This window comes from Cardiocondyla obscurior, linkage group LG25, assembly GCF_019399895.1.
Source record: "Cardiocondyla obscurior isolate alpha-2009 linkage group LG25, Cobs3.1, whole genome shotgun sequence".
Lineage (NCBI taxonomy): Eukaryota > Metazoa > Arthropoda > Insecta > Hymenoptera > Formicidae > Cardiocondyla > Cardiocondyla obscurior.
Genome location: NC_091888.1, coordinates 2465936 through 2473641, shown reverse-complemented (window position 1 = coordinate 2473641; position 7706 = coordinate 2465936). Strand labels below are relative to the sequence as shown.

The window sequence follows — 7706 nt, the reverse complement described above, 5'->3', positions numbered from 1 at the left end:
CTATCAAGTCCAAGCGTATCAAATTTCACACATCAATTACAATGGGGTGGGTTAGGTTAGTTTTAACAATCGTAAGGCCCCTCGCAGGAGAGCCGAACCTCCTGTCTGCCATTTTTTATCGTATTCAGGCATTCTTCAAGGCCATCGCGGAATTATATTTAGAAAATATTACATGAAAAAATATTGTATTATTGTAGCGTAGCTTAATCGTACATAGTTGAGAATAAAGAAAATTCAAAGGGTAATAAATCGCGGGGAACAAAAGATCGCTCGAGCTCTTTGTGGCGTCTACGTAAACAGACTAAAAGGCAGTCGCCGCGATGACGGCATGCGATAATTGGGTAACAATAGCGCGGTAAGCGATAGCCGCACCACGAATTTGGCGCTGGCCACTATTGGTTTTTAGCATTTATTTGAAGACCAATCACGCGATTTTGACCGCCCACCAAGAACCCTGCGACGAAGTCTCAAGGAAAGGAACTTCACTTGCTCACTAAGAGTCGACCAAAAAAGACGTACTGTATTCTCGATATCTGTATAAAGATTCAACTAAATCATAACGTGCTGTTAATCCTTTACGTTATTTCCACAAAACAATTATCATAGAAATAAAAAAGTACTTAATTGGGTTGTATGCAGTACTATCAGTTAGGTTGTATGCACGCAACGATGTCTACGCCAGTCTACGCATACTCTACGCATGCTCCCTTCCCTTTCTCCTACCTTATTTCGTTCGTCTTTTATTTAAAACTTTTCCACAATATGATATTGTTATGTTTCTTTGTCGACCACGTTGACTACAAAATGCAGCTTCATCAATTTTTAGCTGTTACGCATAGTAAAAGTGAACTAATAAATTTTTTAATAGAATCGAAATTAATTGAATGCGAAATGCTGTGCCCTAGATGCAATGCAAGCTTGATAATTGATAAAAGTACGCTTTTATTTCGTTGTCGTAAAACATTTTACGACAAAGATACACATAAAAAAAAAATAAAACGACAATGCTATTTTAAATTAAGTGCTAAAGTCGACACATGGTTTAGCAATTCTAAATTATCGTTAGATACGGTGTGCAGATTAACTGCTTATTATATTATGTTGCGACCACCACGACAACATTTCTTGTGCGCGGAACTACAAGTTTCAAGTGCAACAGTAATTGATTGAATTTCTTTTTGCCGCGAAGTAAATCGTAATTTACTCATTATATTTTTGGCATTGTATTTTTGGCTGTTTATGTTTATTATTACACAATATATAATTTGTAATTAAATAATATAGGTTTGCATCGATTGGTCGAGAAAAAATTCAACAATTCTTGGAGGACCCGGAAAAATCGTGGAGATTGACGAGGCCAAGATTGGCAAACGAAAATATAATCGCGGCCAAATTATAGACGGGAAATGGATTTTCGGCGGGTACGAGCGAGAGCGGGAAAATTTTTCTCGTACCTGTTCCTGATCGAACAGAGAAAACTTTAACAAGTTTTATTAAAGAATGGGTTCTACCTGGATCAACAATAATATCCGATTGCTGGAAGTCCTACAATTCTTTAGGTAGCAAAAGATTTGAGCACCTAACGGTTAATCATTCGATTAACTTTGTTGATCCAGAGACAGGTAAAAATATTTTATAAAACAAATTATTTTTATAAATAAAAGAAATAAAATACTTTTTAATTTTTTCAGGAGTTTATACGCAGAACATCGAACGCGTTTGGAGAGAGGTTCGGGCTAATATCCCACGTTACGGTACACGTACCGAACATCTTATGGGATATTTAGCCGAATTTCTCTTCAAACGCGTTCATAACTACGAAGATCGTATTCAGGCGTTCTTTAAGGCCATCGCGGAATTATATTCAGCAAATATTACATGAAAAAATATTGTATTATCATAGAAATAAAAGAGTACTATCAATTGTTGAGTTTACGTTATTTTGTTGTAAGTTCTATTTTTGGCGCGTATCATGAGGGGGGGAATAAAGTTAAGGCAAGAGAAGAGGAAGGGAGCATGCGTAGAGTATGCGTAGACTGGCGTAGACATCGTTGCGTGCATACAACCTAACCTAGTAAGTGTCAACTTTAAAACATTAATATCTTTGTTATTAATGATTTGCGACAATTTTAACAAATAGATTTGTTTATTACAGGCCAAAATCTACACGCTTGCAAAATTTTAAAAAGATTGGAGAGGAGGTCCGTTCTCTAAACAATTACCAAATTTATTTAGAAAAAGGATATACGCGGAGTTTTTAGGAGTAAACAAAACTCTATGTAGCAAAATTAATTCTATTAGAACAATTTAAAAAAATTTCAATTTAAAAAATGCGCGTATATATAAAAGGTGCCTTTAACCTATCGTGAGTGTCGTAAAATTAATTTCAATCATTTTAAGTTTGTTCTCAGTCGCTGTACTGCTAAACTGATGCACACTAGTGCAATAAGTTGGAGTAAATCAAATATAATTTGTTTTATTCTAACTTACTGCACCAGTTACAGCGTGCAGCAACTAATAATAAATTTTTTAATTACCTTAAACATGTTAACCGTGGATATTGTTCACAAAATTAATTACGCAATCAAAATTCGGGAAGTAAAAGTAGTTCGTGATCGTAATCCGCGACATTTTCAAAATAAAATAAACTCGTTCGAAAGAGTGACGGCAAACGTGACTTATTTTTTTAAACTTAACATTTCAAATTTTTTTCATGCCAAATAATATTATATGGCTGTATAAAAATGAGTTCTAATGTATAAAAAATGAGTGGTTGCAAAATGAGATATTTCATTTAACGCCGCGGGGATGTTACGCGGTCGTGGCCGGTTTTATTAACGCGAAAAGGCGGATGGAAGCCCTTCGAATATACGAGTTATGCGGAGACACGCGTTGAGCACGTGGCCGGTAGATGAGATCCGCACAGAATTTAACAATGAGGGTCACGCTTGAGTTAGTATTTAAATTGATATCTGTCTGTTTAAATGTTCTTGAGAGCTCGCACTGAGTTTAAACAATGAGTCACAATTATATTAATCGTGAGTTCACACGCTGCGAGATCTGATGAGCTACTGAGCACGAGGTTCAATACGCCTCGTGGCAGGGTGATGTCTTCCAGAAGATTCTTGGCGTGTTGTACACGGCGAAGATGATCTGGATGAGTAGCACGATGAGTAGCACGATGAGTAAGAATTGTGAGAGAAGCACACTGCACGTTGTTGCACACGAGGTGATGCTTGGCACAGCTAGACGAACACTGATAAGTCTCGAGCCGGCAACGCCTTCGAGAATCGGAGGCGATTATCGAACGACAGATCGATATCGATCCGTCGCCGGTGATCAGCCACGAGTGCTACCCCCGCGGCGGTGACATAATTAATTACTAACTTCAAATCTTGAACAATCATTATTGTCGAATTTTTTTTCAGTCTTGTTAGTCCAGAAATTTAACAAAAGAGCAAAGTTTTCTCCAGTGTTTGGTAAAAAACGTTTGTAAACCAATTAATGGCAAGGTCGGATGTCAGTTTGTCTAATTTTGATGCAAATACGATAATATTGTCTGTTTTGTACAAAGTTTTCTCAACGATTGGTCCAATTTTACCACTAGTCTCTTGTACGACTATTAATAAAGGGGACTTCAAATCTCCGTTGGCAGAAATGATTGGTGGAATAGTGTAGCTGTGCGTTAAAGAATTCAAACATTACGCTAAGCACTGAACTTTTAATGATCCTTTTAAATCAAGCGTGCGACCTGTATGCATTTCTAAATTGAACCCCAATTGATCGGATTTATAAACATTGTTTTCACCTATCAACATAATCTCTGATTTTACTTTAGAAACAAATTGATGCTTGTAATGATTTTTTCTTTGACAATATTTGTTTTTTAGTCATAAATTTATTTATCTTTCTCGATAAAATTCCATGATTCACTTTAAAATTGTGTACCTAAAATGTGGAAGCAGTGAATAATGTCGGTGACAAATTAATTTCATCTCTAGCCCGTAAAGCCCATCTTTTTATTTTAACGTCATGAATAGGCAGCGATCTTTCAGAAGCAATTTTGAATTGATTCAAAACATACTTTTAAATTTGTAATAATTTTTTATTTTTTGTGCCACCTTCTTTAATTTGTGCCTCCCATCTATACGATGATTTCAAATTAGAAAGTGCTTAAATCTATGCTAGACTATCTTTAAAGACAAAGCTTTTGTCTTTCCGAAACGCCAAAATTGTACAGCCCTCGATTTATATTCGATATCAATATCAATTATAGTTTTTTTGTAATCTTTATTAATTCATCGAAATCACTTTCAGAAACCTCCTCAAAAAAAGTTGCTTCAGGATATACATTTTCTTCATTAAAGCTCAAAGTATCAATGTCTTAAACAAATATCTGTACATCTATAGCACTTTTAATTAAATTTTCCAAATTAGCTTCAAAAAATTTTTCCTCGTCTGTAATATCAGAATCCACATCATATTCAGGAGAATTAAACCTTCTTTGTAATAAAAGAACAATGTTTTTCGGATTAATTGACATTATTTTTGCAGATATTTTAAATTTATAAATCATAAAAAGTAAAAACCTCAGCTGTCAAAAAACAAAAATTCAAGTTTCGATAAGAGTAGTTTACCGTAGCGAATGAAGCGAGTCAGAATTGGGCATATTATAACACGGTAATTTTGGGGGTGGAAAGCTCGTCGGAATCCGGGGTACGAGTTAGAGTAACCGAAACATGATTAAATGTGAAAATAAAGTAATTTATTACACAAACAGAAAAATGGGAACCAAAGTAAAACAAAATAGTTGAATGAAATGGCTTAAGTGCTTAAAGATAACACAAAACGTACGGACTGTAGTGTGTGGAAAACGGGACCGCACAACGGGCCCGTTTCTCCGCTAATCCTAAACTATTTACAGGTGGGTAGCAGTCCAAAACCGTTCCGGGGGGAGGTCGTAATCTGAAACGCAGTGTACCGAAACGATGGGCTGATTCGATCGGACAGAGTGTCGTGGTCGCGGGTATTTGGCGTAGCGCACAAGCTCGGCCGTCCAAGCCGTGTCGATCGGACAGAGTGTCGCGGCCGCGGATATTCGGCGCAAAGTACAAGCTCGGCCGTCCAGGCCGTGTCGATCGGACAGAGTGTCGCGGACGCGGATATTCGGCGCAAAGTACAAGCTCGGCCGTTCAGGCCGTGTCGATCGGACAGAGTGTCGCGGACGCGGATATTCGGCGTAAAGTACTATTCGCCCACGAAGCCTGGTGTCGGGGTAGAAAACGGTCGGAACGGAATCCGGGAGTGCCCGGTCGAAGGAAGGCTCGGGAGCGCCCGAGTCGTGGACAACACGGTGTCGAGGAAGGCCGGGAGCGCCCGGTCGAAGGAAGGCTCGGGAGCACCCGAGTCTCGGAGGCAACGGTGTCAGTTTCGAGAGCCGGGTAAGCCCAGTCGAGGAAAACTTGGGAGCGCCCAAGTCCTGGAGGGTCGATTGCTGGGGTGCTCCCCAGCGCGGAAAAGGTGCCTCGTTTGCGCTCAAGGCGGTTTATATACCCGTGGGCCCGAGAGTGGAGGACACCCCACTCCCGAGCGGTCTGTGGCGGTGCGCGGTGTGGGCGGTTGGGCGGCCCATGTTACCCGCTCCGGTGGTCCGCGCTACGCGCTGCGGGCGGCTGGTCGGCCCGCGTAAATTAAAAGTATAGACGGGACTGCGCGAAGTCTTGGGCGAACGGTGGTGGTCGCGGCACGGGGTCTGAATGTTCGGTAATTCGGGGGGGAAACCGTGCTTGTTCATGGGGATCGCGGCCTAGTTATTTCCCTCCTCCCCCCCCGAACTTAGTCAGTCGTGGCCAAATGCCACAATATTAATCGAAAGGAATTGTAAATGCTTTCCGTGATGATTGGCAAACTATTATATGACGGAGTGACAAATTGATCTTTTGTCTTGCGTTTAACCTTCCAGTGTTCTGAATTTATTAGCGCGAAATCTAATAACTTACTTGTTACCTAGCGGCCCACTCAGGTATTTACTTATTTGACAGAGAATAAATGTTAAATCACATAATAAATAAAAAATTACATTTTTTTTCGCAATTAATTAAAAACTATTGAACAAAAATTTTTGCTGCACACTTGGCCCACCATCCTGAAGGTTTTAAGAAAAAAAAAACGATGATAAACTGTGTCCTTCAAGAATAATTAGGGTGACAAGCTGCAAAATAATTTATAAAATAGTCAAACCAACCCTCAAAATCAGTAAGGGTGATTTCTATCCTGCAAATGGATTTTGGGCCAATATAAAAAAATACGTGTCTAATAGTTTTCCATGAATTACTTGTATGCCAAGTTTTAGAAAAATCGCCGTATGACACTTCCCTAGTGTTATTTGTTAGATCAGAAAACGGCGAGCCGTGGTTGGCGGCCGTGGTACCGCTAAGTAGAGACAAAGCATCCCATCTTAGATCCAATGGCTCGATTGAGTCATGTCCATCAAAAACTCATCCAGAATTTTTTATCAAACATAACGAGCGCTCGGGCGGAGTGTGACGACCACCTCCCCATATTTTCCCGTGGGAAACATTTGGAGCAGGTGCATTTAACTGAGGAACTGCGCCGTCTGTGGCTAAGTATCGTTTTCGTGAAACTACCCACGGACGTTGCTGGATTTTTCCACCACCCTTCTCAAGGTCGGTTTGGTTGGATATGATGGATCATTGTAGCGTATGCCTTAGAAACGAGGTCGTATTGGTTCATCGTTTCCGCACGGCTCGTTCTAACAATAAATGTTGGACGATGAGACGTCGGGCACCAAAGTCGGTGAGGTTGGTGTCTTAGCTTTTCTCTGACTGCGCCGGGTCCTCCGAACTGGTATAGACACTCGTGGTTCGTGTGTGACTACCATTTTTGGTGGCATGCAGCCCTGTGAATTCTGTCTTTCGATGCGACACTTGCGGTAGCTCCAAGTGCCGTTTGTGGCTTACAGTGTGTCCTAATTACGCATTAGTTTGTTTACCTTTTGTGCTTATTGTGCGTCAAGGCCGAAAACCAGCGAGCTAATACGCTTTCAGATAAAAAATCACAAAAGGAGATTTCGGACTCGGTTGAGCCGGCTTAAAAAGCCGGCCCGAAGTGGTTTTACTCACGAGCTAATCCGCTGCGTCGCCTAGCAGCGCGTTTTTGCAGCGCGGCCGGTTTCCGACGGTGGTTTGCCGTTTGACAGGGGCCGGAACTTGGAGCATCGCGCTATCGTCAGGCGGGTTGTCATGCGACAGGGGCTCAAACATGTGTCCTCTTACTATCGTACGGCGGGAGGTCTGTTGTGACGATCCACAAGCCTGCCACAAAGTCTGTTTCATTTGTAAATAGTGCTCCATTTTCTTTGCGAGCATGAGTTTTGAAGCCGCGAGCAAGTATACGAGCGAGTATTCGTCTACCGAGTCGGAGCGCAACAATATTTACAAGAATAAAACAATTAGAATCAGTTAATATCTTAATTCTTATGACAAATATACATAAAAATCAACATGTTTCTTAAAGAAGTTATACTTAACATTATTAAATAATTTTTTTAAGTGTTTACTAAACATTTTTTAATTAAAATATAATATTTTTTAGGTATTTAAGACATCATGTGGTTATATATCATTCTTACTAACAAAACATGAGTAAAGAATGTAACTATTATTTAATTGTTAATAAAGAAAGAA

At 40.0% G+C, this 7706-nt stretch overlaps 1 pseudogene; it reads left to right on the top strand.

Moving 5' to 3' along the window:
• The first annotated feature begins 627 nt into the window (after nt 1-627).
• On the top strand, nt 628-1921 carry LOC139111800 (uncharacterized; annotated as a pseudogene).
• Nucleotides 1922-7706: the final 5785 nt, after the last annotated feature.